The sequence below is a fragment of the Acinonyx jubatus genome, chromosome D1, assembly GCF_027475565.1.
Source record: "Acinonyx jubatus isolate Ajub_Pintada_27869175 chromosome D1, VMU_Ajub_asm_v1.0, whole genome shotgun sequence".
NCBI lineage: Eukaryota > Metazoa > Chordata > Mammalia > Carnivora > Felidae > Acinonyx > Acinonyx jubatus.
Window position 1 is genome coordinate 64,315,916 of NC_069390.1, and position 13,957 is coordinate 64,329,872.

At 42.8% G+C, this 13,957-nt stretch overlaps 1 long non-coding RNA gene across 1 annotated transcript in view; it reads right to left on the reverse strand.

Moving 5' to 3' along the window:
- LOC128311876 (uncharacterized) overlaps positions 1–7,719 on the reverse strand; it is a 30,174-nt gene extending 22,455 nt beyond the window's left edge. The window contains exon 1 of the long non-coding RNA XR_008290519.1: positions 7,662–7,719. This is a non-coding gene — a long non-coding RNA (uncharacterized LOC128311876). The remainder of the gene's footprint in view (positions 1–7,661) is intronic.
- Between the last annotated feature and the right edge of the window lie 6,238 nt (positions 7,720–13,957).

The following is a 13,957-nucleotide window of genomic DNA, read 5'->3' on the forward strand; positions in this document are numbered from 1 at the left end:
GGAGAGAATTTCATAAGCCACACAGTAGGGGAGGAAAGACAAATCCTGATGACTTGGAGGCTGACTTCCATTCCCCCTTTGGTAACTTAATAGAGCACTGACTCAGTAGGTATGGGTTAGCTCAACAAACATACTATCACCAGTACCTGAGCCTTTCTGATGGCTTCTTTTTTCTAACAAGACTACCTGTTCAAGCATTCCAATTTGCAAGAGACTGGGGAGTTTCTCAGGATGCAAGACGTTGAGTTCTATAACCTAAACAACAGTCCCAGGCAAAACAGGATGGTTGGTGACCCTATCAACCAGAAACCTTCTATTCTAACAGTAATATAGATGTCCTTCTGGCTATGTAGCCTTTACATATATGGAGCATTTGGGAAGTTTCTCTCCTGAAACTCCAAGCATGGAACCTATCCTTGTGGGATAATAAGACTATGGGGTTTTTGTCCTTCAACACTTCAGCTTCTAAAATTTTTCCCTTAAAAAATCTTTTTTATATCTGCACAATATGGCATTAGTGTGAGCATGTCCCTTTGCACATCATTGTTCTTGCCAAATGAGTGAGCTTCTAAAATTCTGCCAATAGGGGCGCCTGGGTGGCGCAGTCGGTTAAGCGTCCGACTTCAGCCAGGTCACGATCTCGCGGTCCCTGAGTTCGAGCACGATCTCGCGGTCCGTGAGTTCGAGCCCCGCGTGGGGCTCTGGGCTGATGGCTCAGAGCCTGGAGCCTGTTTCTGATTCTGTGTCTCCCTCTCTCTCTGCCCCTCCCCCGTTCATGCTCTGTCTCTCTCTGTCCCAAAAATAAATAAAAAATAAACGTTGAAAAAAAAATTTAATAAAAATAAATAAATAAAAAATAAAATAAAATTCTGCCAATAACTTCTGCACAGGCAAGACACTGAGTCAACACACTAGAGCAGTCGAGAAAGATACAGAAAGTTGCAGGTCTATACCAATGCAGAGAAAAGCCATGTGCTATATGGGCATGGATCAGAACAAGTGAACAAGAAGAGACAGCCAGCTCACGGACATCTATTGTTTGGCCCACTCATGGCTTTTCTCTCATTGACTCTGAATGTCTAAATGGCCTTGCAAGAGCTCTGTAGGTCATTATGAATCCCAAACCCCTATTGCCTCACTCTTGGCCACTCTACTTATCCACTGCTTCTTGTAGATCTAGAAGTACACTGTTGGATCCCCTAACCTATAGAGTCATAGGCACTTCCAAAAAAAACAAAAGAAATCTTTGACATAGGATAGAGGTATCAGCAGGAAGTTTGGCACAAAGTAAACACAAAAGCCCAGAAGGTGTGGAGGAAAGAGTTAAAATGCTATAGTTATAGTTCCAGATGTTATCACCTCATGTCAGGATAACTAAAATCTGCTAATAACCTGTCTCCATGCTTCCAGAAATCCTTCCCTGTATCTTCCCTGAGCACTGACATGGTTGCCATCTGCACTCCACTTCCTTACTCATCTGTACATCCCCCAATGCCCAGCTTGTGGTAATGCAAGCACCTAATAATGACTTATTAACTTAATGTGACAATTTGTCCATTGATTTAAAACTCTGATGGCTCCCCCATCTCTACCACCATGCTTTTCAGTCTTTTCTTAAACCTTTCTTAAAGACTTTTCTTAAACCTTTGTTAAAATGAGTGTATTTGGAAACCCAAAATGCAAAGGAAATAAAGTTGAGCTGCCCTGGTTGAACTGGAGGAGGAGGCGTGGAATCTTTCCCCACTGTCCCTCCTCCTCTAGCAATGGTGTCTGAAAAGGAGTAGGAAACATCATGAAAAATGCTTTGAAAGCCACTTACTTACAGTGTTAAAGCTGAACTCAAAGGCTCTCCATAAGTATATCCACATGCCTCTTAATTCTCTCATCCTCTCCAATGTGAACCTTCTCCTTCAGGTTGTTCAGCAATCTCTGAGTTTGCCCTACTCATCCTCACCTCTTCCTGGAGTGACTTTTCTACTGGAATCTTTCCATCCTCCCCTCCGTTTAGATAAGGTATCTAAACCCTACCTTATCCTTCAAAGTCTAACTCAAATCCATCTTCTTCCCTCATCCCCATCAACTAGGCCCACAATGAATCTTCCTTTTAGGAAAATCAGTGTTTGAATCTCTGTCACCATTTTGGAGTATTCAGTACTTAGTCTGGCATGGTTAACTATTTCCTATGTATGTTTCAGTAATTTCTAAACTAATCTATTTGCTTACTTTGTAGGTCTGTTGGAGTTACAGATCACTTTAGATCAAGAGAGAGGAGTCCTATGATCCACTCTCTTCCTGTTACTGGAGTCATGCCTCTAGATGGGACCAGGTGCTGGTATTGTGGTATGTCAGCTCAAACATTACAAAAGGCAAGGGGATACATAGATGAATTCCTGTGGAGTTTGGAATAAACCAGGAACTCTCCAGATTAGTCACTAAAACCATGTTCTCTGTACTGAATTTATGTATCTTAACTTTTTTCCCATCTGAAGGGCTACAGCTGGAACTAGAAGGAATTGGACAATTGAAAAGCTTCAATGACATCTGATAGAATCATTACCAATATGATAATACAATGTATAACAATGTGATGCTAAGGCCCCAAGTGTAGGAGACACTGTCAGTGCTCTTTCTGTGCCCGTTCAGATCCCTCACTATTTACATTCATGTCAGAACCTGTGTCTTCTCATAGAGCTACCTCATGTTAACAGAACCCACTGCATGCACTGGAAATGCCTGGCATTTACACATACACACACCAGGAAAGGGAGGGTTAGGTAGCCTACAACCAATAACTACTAATACCCCAGCTCCTTCTTCCATTGGCTGGGAGAATTCTGAAACATGTGCTTTGCAGTGTTTTCTAGAGTTTCTCTATGGAACAAAGCAACCATTTCCCACTCTGACAACTAACTTAAAGCTCATGCTTAAGTGGCTGACTTCCCTCTCCCCATCACTTCCTCCTCACTTTCTATGTTTCTTCCACCTTCTAATAAACTGAATGCATTCAAATCCTTGTCTCAAGGTCTCAAGCTGGGGAACCCAAACCAAAATACCAAAGCCATCCACCCAGAAATAGAGGTTATCAGAGATAGGCCTGTGTCAACGTGAATTTCCTGAGATAAAGTGGCCAGGTAAGCATGTGCTGACCTCCTTCCCTACAAAAGGAAATGCATGCTTCCATACTTTACCTCAGAGACTGCATGTTCCTCTCCCTCCTTCCAGGTGAGAAGAGCATTAACAGAGGACATGAAGCCAGCCGCACTCCACAGTTACACAGACTCTTCTTTCTGAGTCTTCTCCTTGCTGTCTTCTATTCATATTTAAGTTCTCAACCTACCACATGACACATCTCCCAGGAAACCTTCTCGGATCCTTCATTTCTCTCCCTCTCCCTCCCAAACACTCTCTTTCCTAGCACCAACAGCCTGTTCGTGATTGCTGCTTCTGGTACTTTCCACCAGACTAAATTCAAGGACTGTATCTCATCTGTATCTCATCTGCTGGGACTGTATCTCATCTTCATGTTTACCTTCAAAATATAAAACAGGGTCTGGCACAGAGTAAGTGCTTAAAGAATAATTGTTGCATGAATGACTGCAATTTTCTAGATGCCTATACTAGTTCTGGTCATTGTTTACAATGTTTATGATCTTGGATCATATTCTCTTCCACTTACCAGAGTGAGTGACCTAAACTCAGGATTTGGTTACAAAGGACCACAGAGATCTCTTAGGATATCACTTTCACAGGAAAACTCAGATCAGTACATTACAAGGCCAAGATTCAGAAAACCTGGCTTCTACCACTTTCAGATGCATAACCTTGAACAAATCTCAATTTAATTCTCTCATTCAACAAAGCCCCTGAATCTTTCTCCCCATCTATAAAACTGGGAATTTGCCTTACCTACTTCAAAGAACAGTGTGCTTGTCTCAATATTTATTGAGCACTAACTGGTTGCCAGATCCTCTGCCTGGAATTGAAAATATAACACTCAGCACTCAGACTGTCTGCAAGGAGCTGATACTGGTGATGATCCAATGAGATGAACAATGCATCCCACAAAGGGGGAAAGTGATATTCAGAAAGGTATGTTATCTGTGCATGTTCACACAGCTAGTTAAAAGAATAAACAAACTCCAAATACAGCTTTATGTAAACAAAATACCACCTTTCCATAGCCTAGAGTTTCAGGTTCCCCTCTTCCACCTACCTCTAGTGCAAGGCATATATGTTCCTGCCCTTGCTTTAGATTTTAGCTTAGCTTTATATTTCAGTTTATAATCTAATTTTAGCAGCTGGCTGGTGGTATGGCCAAAATTAGCTAAATACTAAAGGAATAAAATGGCAGGCACTCAATAAGTGCTGGCTGCATTGAATCAAATTGAATAGTTTCAGTAATTGGGTTTCATGAGACGTGGAAAGTCCAAGGACCTGAATGACTTCAAGCACTCCAGCTATCTCCAATCAGTTCAATTCAACTCCATTCCATTCCATAAGCCTTTACTGACTGCCTCTGATGCAGGACACTGCACTAGGATGAATGATACAAAGCTGAACCTCTAGGACTAAAGAATATTTACAAAGAACTAATCTTAAGTGAAAGCAGCTGCTACCATGCCTGGTGCTTAGGTGCTGCCTGGTCAGTGTTTGTTGAGTGAATGAATGAATAGATAAGTTTGCATGCTCCTATGATATTTGCCTTTGTAAAATGGCAAATGCTCTGAGTCACATAAACCTTTATTTGAATCCTAGTGTGCTACTGAGTCTCAGTTTTCTCATCTGTAACATGGTGATAATATTGCACCCCCCCACCCTTTTTTTTTAAATAAATAGTTTCTTGAACATTTAAGAAAGAGTGAGTTTGATGCTGGTTGCACTGCACTACTAAATGATGGATTTTAGAGCTCCTCCTTTGTACCCATGCTTCCAACATCTTTAGGATCTGGTCCTAGAAGCATAGACTAGAATCCTAACTGCTCAGAGACTTTGGGAAAGTCCGTTCATCTCTCCAAGACTTAGTTTCTTCATCTATAAAATGGGGACAATAATAGCAGCTAACTCACAGGATTATTGTGAGGACTAAGTAAGATAACATGGGGAATAAATAAACATTAAAAAATATATATAACATGGAGAAAGCTCCCCTCTCAGTGCCTGGCACAGAGTAAGCATTCGATAAATAATAGTTCTCTTCCCTTACACTGCTTCCTTCTTGCTGCCTTAACCCTAGCACACCAGGGTCTCATAACTCACTTCTCGACTTTCCATTGGGACCTTCCAGTTGACATTTATTAATGCTTCTGCCTGTACCACATCAAAAGCAGAAGCAGAAAGATCTCTCCCAACCTGAAATATACCATCTGTTACAACTGGGGGTGCAGCCACCCCACAGCACAGGAGCCTCATCGTGGGCCACCTAATTGCCAAGAAGATGGATCCTGTACCAGTTTCAGGTCATGAAAAGGAAAAGAATCACACTAGGCCCTCTTTAACTCAAAAGAGAACCAACTCAGCTGTGCTCCCACCTGCCCAGAATTCAGAGTAAGCTTAAAGAGAAATCCCACCTACTGGAGGATGCTGAATCTGTGTGGAGGTCACGAAAGGCACCCATGGGCTCAAGGTGGCTGCTGCAGGAAGGAGGACTCTATTGCTGAGCTTGCAGCGCCACCCGGTGGGAATTCTGGCCAATACAGCTAATTTAATCCTCCATCAAAAGCATCAATTTGTGGAGCCCTGTGATTCCATCAGCGTCAACCCTTACAGGTTTGTACCATGACTATCTACCAAGGGAAATAGATCCATCACCCCTTTTCTTAGCAATCAACATATTTCACTATTAATCACACCTTCCCCTGGGGAACTGTAGTGTGGGAAGTATGAGGGGGAGAAAGCATTGTATGCACCTGAGTTCAAATCCTCCAATTCCAAACCTACTGAGCTGTGGGTGGCCTAGGGCAACTTACTGCTTAGCTTCTGCATTTTCAGAACAGAGTTAGTTGTACTAACCTGGCGACATCTGTAAAGAATTAAATCAATTCTGTATGTAAAACACCTGGAACTCAGTAAATATTTGTTCACCACCACCGCCACCCCCCAACTACCACCAGCGTAAACTAATATGAGCTCACTATATATACAGACATCTTACTCAAAGCAAGGAAGGTTAATGTCAAAATTAGTCCTTGGGTCCCATTTTCATAAAGCTTGTTAAGTGTTTAAATAACAACTTCCTGTTACTTTCTTCATAACCCTCTTCCCCAGAGACCTCAGTTAAGAGCCTCTTATTAAGATCCTTTTTTTTCCTTCTGTCTCACAAGAGAGGCCACACAAGAATTTGTGTAAAAGAGGGATTAAGCTTTCAAAGATTCAAACCTAATGATTCCCTGAAGAAAAAGGAAACAATAAAAACGATGTAGATAGAGCCCTGGCAACAGACCCTGAGCAATGGGTGCTAGGTGAGCCTGTCTCCACAATGGGTTGGAAAAGACTTAATGAGGGAAGATCTGATATCATGATGGAATTGTGGCATCAGGCTACAGTGTTCAGGCTAGAAAGGAATTTAAACCTCATCTCTCCCAACGCTTCATTTTATACGGAAGTAAACTAAGGCCCATGAGAATGGAGCTTTGCACAGATAACATGAAATTAGTGACAGAGATGGAGACAAAACCCAGATCTCAAGCAGAGAGAGCAAGGCTGTTTGACATATGAAAAAAGAAGCCTTTCAAATCAGCAGGGAAAAGAAAGATTAACCAATAAATAGCACTGGGACAACTAGCTGGCCATCTTAAAAAAGGAAATAAAGCTAGATTCTTACCTTGCTTCCAATACCAAAATAAATTCCAGAGAGATTTTAAAAACATTTACATAAAAACAAAGAAATATAATTAGAGAAGTAACAGGAAAAAATAGGTTAATAGTTTTATAAACACTTTCTAAGTATGACATAAGTCCCAGAAGCCGGAAGGCACATTTCACGTAGGAATTTATCTTCAGCCTTTTTTTTTTTTAATGTTTATTTATTTTTGAGAGAGCACGAGCGGGGGAGGAGCAGAGAGAGAGGGAGACACGGATTTTGAAGCAGGCTCCAGGTTCTGAGCTGTCAGCACAGAGCCCAACGTGGGGCTAGAACTCACAAACCATGAGAATATGACCTGAGCCATAATCAGACGCTTAACTGAGCCACCCAGGTACACCTATCTCCTGCCTTTAAACCAAGGAAGGAAGAGCCCTCCCTGCCCCAGCAACAACACACGAACAACTGCCTGCAGCCACTGAGAGACCTACACAACCTCACACTGTTGTCCTTCTCCAGTGAACTTCTGTTCAGAACGACCCTCCCCAATTTCTTCCTAAAACCTAACTAAACGTTGACTTTCTCTTTGTTTCTTCAGACTTGCCTATGGTTCACCACAGCCTGCTTTTCCCAAATTGCAATTCCTGTGCTATTCCTGAATAAACTCACTTGTTTTACTTAAATAAAGTTGCTCTTTGTCCTGTTTAAAATCAACACTAACTTACGATAAAGTTTACTGGATAAATCAGACACAGAGATTAACAACAATAGCTAATAATGAAACAGAACAATAATAAACTACTACAATAAAAGTTAAGAGAACGCTGCCTCACTCTCAAAACACCGACCGTACTGTACTCACCCTTCTTGTGATAACTGAGAAACAACATCCCGCCTGCGTGACGGGATGACGTCAAGTGAATGACGCAGGCACTGTGACGTAGCATTAGGCTACTTATTGACCTCCCGATGATTCGTCAGAAGGAGGATCCTCTGCTTCCAGACTGTGGTTGACTGAGAGTTACCGAAACTGCGGACCGCGAAACCGCAGATATAGAAGAATACTGTATCCCCCTTCCACAGGGCTGGAGGATGCCACCTAGTGCGGAGGTGCAGGTCCAGCGTCTGTCCTTCACAGGCTGGTGCTTCTAGCAGCAGCAGAAACATGCCCCAGAGGGCTTGGGAGTAGGCAGTGCCCAAGTGTTGTAACGGATCTGGCCTCTGCCAGATGGACTGGTGGTGGACCCTCTTCTGGATACCAGTAGTTCTTTGAAAATCTGTGAGCTCCTGGCTTATAGCCAAACCAGAGGGTTCCGTCCAGGTGCTACAGGCTCAGACGTTCACTCAGAGCCACTTCCCTAGAGGGCAAGAGAGCTGCAGGAGAGCTGGCTTCTGTGCACTCGCCACTCTTCCCCATCACTTGGATCACCAACATCGATCCCCCAAAGCAGAAGATAGATGCATGTGGGAAGGAAAGGGGAGAAGAGTAGAACACCCGGCCTCCCAGAGGGACTTTTTACAGCTATTGACCTAACTCCTCCCCAGAGCTTCCCATGGGCTCCATTAAACCTTTTATTCAGAGCAGGGACCCAGCCTGGTATACATTTGCAGATGAAAGATGTCATCCCTCAAGATGTGCTTGAGGGTGAGAGAAGCTGCCAGCTGCTTTCACCAAAAAAGAATAGTTAATGTATGGTAGGGCTCTCCCTTACACCAGGAATGTGAACTGTAGGAATTTGCCTTACAGAAATACTTGAACAAGGACACGACGATAGCCATTGTAACAGAAAACTGAAAACGACACAAATGTTCATAAATATGAGTGATTAAGAAAATTATAGTATATCCATACCATACAGTGCCACACAGCTTTAAAAGCAATGAGGTAGATTTATGTTTACTGATGTGAAAAGATATGCAAGTTTCTTTAGTAATTGAGAAGGCATACCTCAAAGCACTTTTATAATATCCTCTTCCTCATTTTTAAGAGATTCTCTATAAAAATAACAAACACTACAAGCCAGATACTCTAAGTACTTTGCATATATTAACTCACCTACTCCTCATAACAACCCTATGGGGTAGGTGTCCACTTTACACTTAGGAAAACTGAGGCATAGGGAGCTTATGTAACTGCAGTTAAGCCCATGAAGCTAACAGGGACTGAGAGTTATCATTGTAACCAGGCAGGCTGGGTCCAGAGTCCAGCATCTCAGCACCACACCCCGTTTTTCTCTGTAGGTAGGTCTGCCCGCATTTGTTTGGAAAGAAACCCAAGAAAACTCTTCTTTTTTTTTAAATATATGTATTTATTTTTGAGAGATAGAGCAGGAGCGGGGGGAAGGTGCGGGGGAGGGGGGAAGGATGGTGGGTGGACAGAAGATCCAAAGCTGGCTCTGCGCTGACAGCAGCAAGCCCATGCAGGCTCGAACTTATGAACCACAAGATCATGACCTGAGCCAAAGTTGGACGCTCAACTGACTGAACCACCCAGGCTCCCTGAGAACTTTCAACACTAGTTACCTTCAAGAGTCAGGATTAGGAAACTGAAGGAATAGAAGGAAAAGTTTTATCTTTTAACTTATGGCTTTCTGTACAACTTGACTATTTTTATAATAAGCATGCATTGCCTTTACAATATAGACACATATACATGTGCATGTATATATACATACATAAAAATATACATATATTTGTTGTTTACAATTGAGTCTCTAGACTTAGACTGATGCCGTCATCCACCTTAGTCCTAATCCCACTGATACTCCCTACACTGATTTGCGAAAATCCTACTCAGCCTTTATTCATTCAGCCATTAACACTGAATCTGCTCTGAGTGCCTGATCACTGTCTTGCTTGAAACCTGCAATGACTTTCACCAGTCATGACAAAGTCTGTGATGCACTTCATACTAAAACTTTGGCACTTAAACCCTTGGCCCTTCATACTCAAACTTCATACTTGGGCAACACTAAACTATTAGTTGTTCCCTGCTCACAAATTTCTGTCACTAGTTTCCTGGATTGCTCTTATCCGGCCATCCATTTCTACCCTCACTTGAACTCTTACTCATCTTTTAATGAGAGTTCAAGCAGTACCTCAGCATAGAAGCTTTCCCCAAGCTCCTCACTGATGTCCTTCCCCATCAAGAATGAGTTTGGGGCCTCTCCTCCTGCTCCCATAAACCCTGCATGTGTCTCAATCCTAGGACTTCACACCTCATTTTAATTGCCTGATAGGGACTCCTGTCTCCTGTGAGCTCCATGAGGGTTCTGTGTTCATCCTTGCTTCCTAGGCAACTAGCATAGAACCTGGAAAAGTATAAATCCTCGAGAACATCTGGGAACTAATAGAAAATATTGAAAATAATAGTTCGTCCAGTCATATGCCAGGCATTTAACCCTTTACACGGATTAGCTGTCAGTTAATTCTCACAGAAGCCTTATGATGGAGGAACTGTGATTATAGTTCTAGCCAAGAGGCCTTTTAAAAGCACAAAGTGATTATGTTATTTGCCTAAATTTGCACAGCTGGAATGTAGTAGTGGTCAGATATAGATCCAGACGTGTGACCTCAGAACCATGGGCTGAACCCCTGTGCTACCAGCTGCCTCTTGATGGAGAGCTAAGTACTCTAATTCCATGCTTTTAACTCCTCTCCAGGTCCCCCATCACTGCCTAAGCTCTGACTTGGGAATGTAACACCCATGAAGCCCATGCTTTGTGGAATACGTACAGATGTCATTTCCTTGTTCCATCAAAGCTCCCAAAAGAGAAGCCAAATATTGACATTTGTGTTACCTCAGTGATAAGCCAGAGCCTGGAGCCCAGGAGCAGGCACTAAGGTGAGTATCTTCAGAAGGAAGGAAGGGAAGGAGGGAGGGAGAAAGGAATGTATCTCACCTCTTCTGAGTCAGTTGTCAGTGTAAAAAGCAACTTCAAAACAGCATCTCAGCCTCTTTCCTATGTTTACTCTCTCTCTCTCTCTCTCTCTCGCTCTCTCTCGCTCTCTCTCGCTCTCTCTCGCTCTCTCTCTCTCTCTCTCTCTCGCTCTCACTCTCTCACTCTCTCTCTCTCAAGAGAATAGGATGGTCCTTTCTCTCTTCCAGAATTCCTACCTTCATCTAAGTGCCTCAGAACTGGCACTGCAGCGCCACCTTGTGTTCAAAGGCCATTATGTCACCCCAGTTGAAGCATGTAAATAAGGTAGAAGTCACTTTTTTTCCAGGTTGATGAATGTTAATGGTCACACACACAGTCATATATACCCCACCCTTTGATAAAATACCGTTGTATGGTGGACACAGTGTGCTCTGCTTACATTCCCTGTCAGTAAAGGAGTGCACCACTATTGACAGCATTTTGGTGTCAGCCCTAAGAATTGCCTCAGCCGCAGAGAGCTGCCTTGCCCAAGGTCACATCCTTCCTAGGGAGACTTATATACAATGTCTGATTGACACAGTGATGTAAAGGCTGGTGATCCTGGCCCAACAAAGATACCCCTGAAGAGCCATTCTCTCTCCAGAGCTCCCCCATGGGTTGGTTGGGGCTGTCACCAGACCTGCATTCAAAGAGCTTCCCCCTCTGCCCAGTCCTGCTTCCTGTCCCTCTTTTCCAGAGGTGTCTATCTGAAGGGCACATGTTAATAACCATCCTACACACTAAACTGCATCACAGAATCTACATCCACAACACTGTGTCTCTGAAATGTGGAAGTATCTCTGTTTATTCCTCTATTCAAGAAGCATTTTCTAAGCCTGCATGTACTAAGGAATGAATTAGACGGAAGATCGAATTCTCTATTTCTATAATCTAGAGCTTAAACTCGTCTAAATGCAGCTCCTAATTCTGTCAGCTGGTTTATAGGCAGGCAAGAGTACAAATAAAGCAGGTGAACAAATTAATAGTAGCAAAACCCTCTTTGAGGTGCTGCAGTAACTAAAATAAATAGAACATCAGGGCCACATTGATGTTTTATCAATGTCATATGACCTGCCAATCATGGGGAAAGGGACAAATATTTCCCACATGGATACAAAGGGTACATTTTGAAATTGTTTTTTTAAGTTAGAAGTGAGGAGGGGGGTAGAAAAAGGACCTTTCCTGTGGCAGCATTTTGTTACCCCTCTTCTCTTTAGCCCCTATCCTTAAGTGAAGCAATTAAGGGCATTCTTGGGGAGATGTCAGATGCTCCCAATACTCTGACCCCTAATTCAGAGATGCAGGTCCTGGGAATTCCCCACCTATTTTCTAAATGTGAGCTCCTCGAATCTTCCATCATGAATTTCAACATTAGGGAAGCTAAAGCACCTTAACTCAATGCCAGCCTCACAAAAAAACCATATCACATAGACTACGTATCACCTATCAGGAGGAGAAAGCCAGGAATTCTAAGGAGGTGCATGTGTTGTCTCTAGTAGCTCTGAATAGTTAACAAAATGCAGAACTATATGACCTATAATACCACTGAGTGGACACCCAATATTCTGTCTATCCAGCACCTGCACACCTTCACCATCTGGGGTACAACATCTTCTTCTGGGAAATACTCTCTTTTTGCTCTAACAGGGGATGTTATGTCTGTATGTGGTTCTATCACCTCTGTCAACACCAATGTGGGGGACAGACCCCACCTAACAAAAGAAGTATGGATTTGCAAACCCCTGGAGGGAAACCATAGCAGGGGGCACCCTAGTAAGAAATAAACATACCAAGTACTAAAAGCTGGTTTGTTACACTCTAAATAAGTCACACACCTCTCTAGGTCTTCTTCGTCTGCAACAAAAGAAAAAACAGTACCCATTTTATGACCTACTATGTCATGTGCCATGCTTGGGCTTTACTTACACTGCGGCCCTCACTTTTCTCAACTACTCAGGGAAGCCATTTTACAGATGAGAAAGTGCTGGCTCAGAGAGGTTAAGCAACTTGCCCAGTGTCACGGAGCTGGGAACTGGCAGAGCTCATGTTTGAACCTAGGTTTGTTTAACAGCAAAGCCCAGCTTGTTTACCTCACATATTGCTGTCTCTTAATAGCGTCTCACACGTTCTTAAAAGAGTGTATGTGAAAGTTCTTCCTAGCATAGCACCTGTACCTCATAGGCACTCAATAAATGCTGGAAGAGAATGGCAGCTGTTCAGTGGAAACTTGCACAATGGATTGCACAGCCCAGCCCACTGCCATCATATACCTGAACCTGTCAGTAAAGATGGTTAAATTACAACGAATATGGAAGAGGCAGTGCATGCTCCCTTACCCAGACCACCTCTCACCAAAACAGCATCCAGGGGGCAGTTTCAGGTGCTACCAAGACCTGAGTGTGCCTGAGGATTTCTCCCCTGTCACTCCAGCTCTTCAATTCAATGAACACCCTTTCTTCCTCTGTCTCAGGCGAGCAGTTTAAAGACTTTCATGTATTTTGATCACATCCCTCTGTTCCTGTGATTGATGCTTTTAGAATAAATGATCTACCCCTCAGTCACTAATTGCCTGAGTTTTAGGAATCTCTTCTGTGGTCACAGGAAAGTCAATGAGTCATTACTCACCCCCCTCAATCTCCTTCCAAGGCAAAACTGAAGCAGCGAAGCTGAAGCAATAGTATTTTATCGGCAGGTTTATGCAGAGACAACGAAGCATCTAACGGATCTAACGAATAAAAATAGTGAGGAGAATAGCATTCATGGCCCATACCCAACATATCTGACATCTAGTGGGGGTTATTTTTTAACATCTCCTTCCTCCATAAAATAAATTTGATTTCGGTAATAACCATGAACTAAAACAAATAATCAGGATGATAAAACAAGGAATGCAGGTGATAAAATTGTTCCCTTTTTTTGCACTATGTATATATATATTCACGCCAATAAAATTAAAACTGAAATAATTATGGGCGCCTGGGTAGCTAGGTCAAGCATCCAACTCTTGATTTCAGCTCAGGTCATGATCTCACAGTTCGAAGTTCGAGCCCTGATTCGGGCTCTGCACTGACAGTGCAGAGCCTGCTTGGGATTCTCTCTTTCTCCTTCTTTCTCTGCCCCTCCCCTGCTCACACTCTGTCTCTCTCAAAATAAATAAATAAACATAAAAGAACTGAAATACTTAAAGTAGAAAACGAAGGAACTGTGGATTAAGACTTCATATTAACTTACTTTTTCT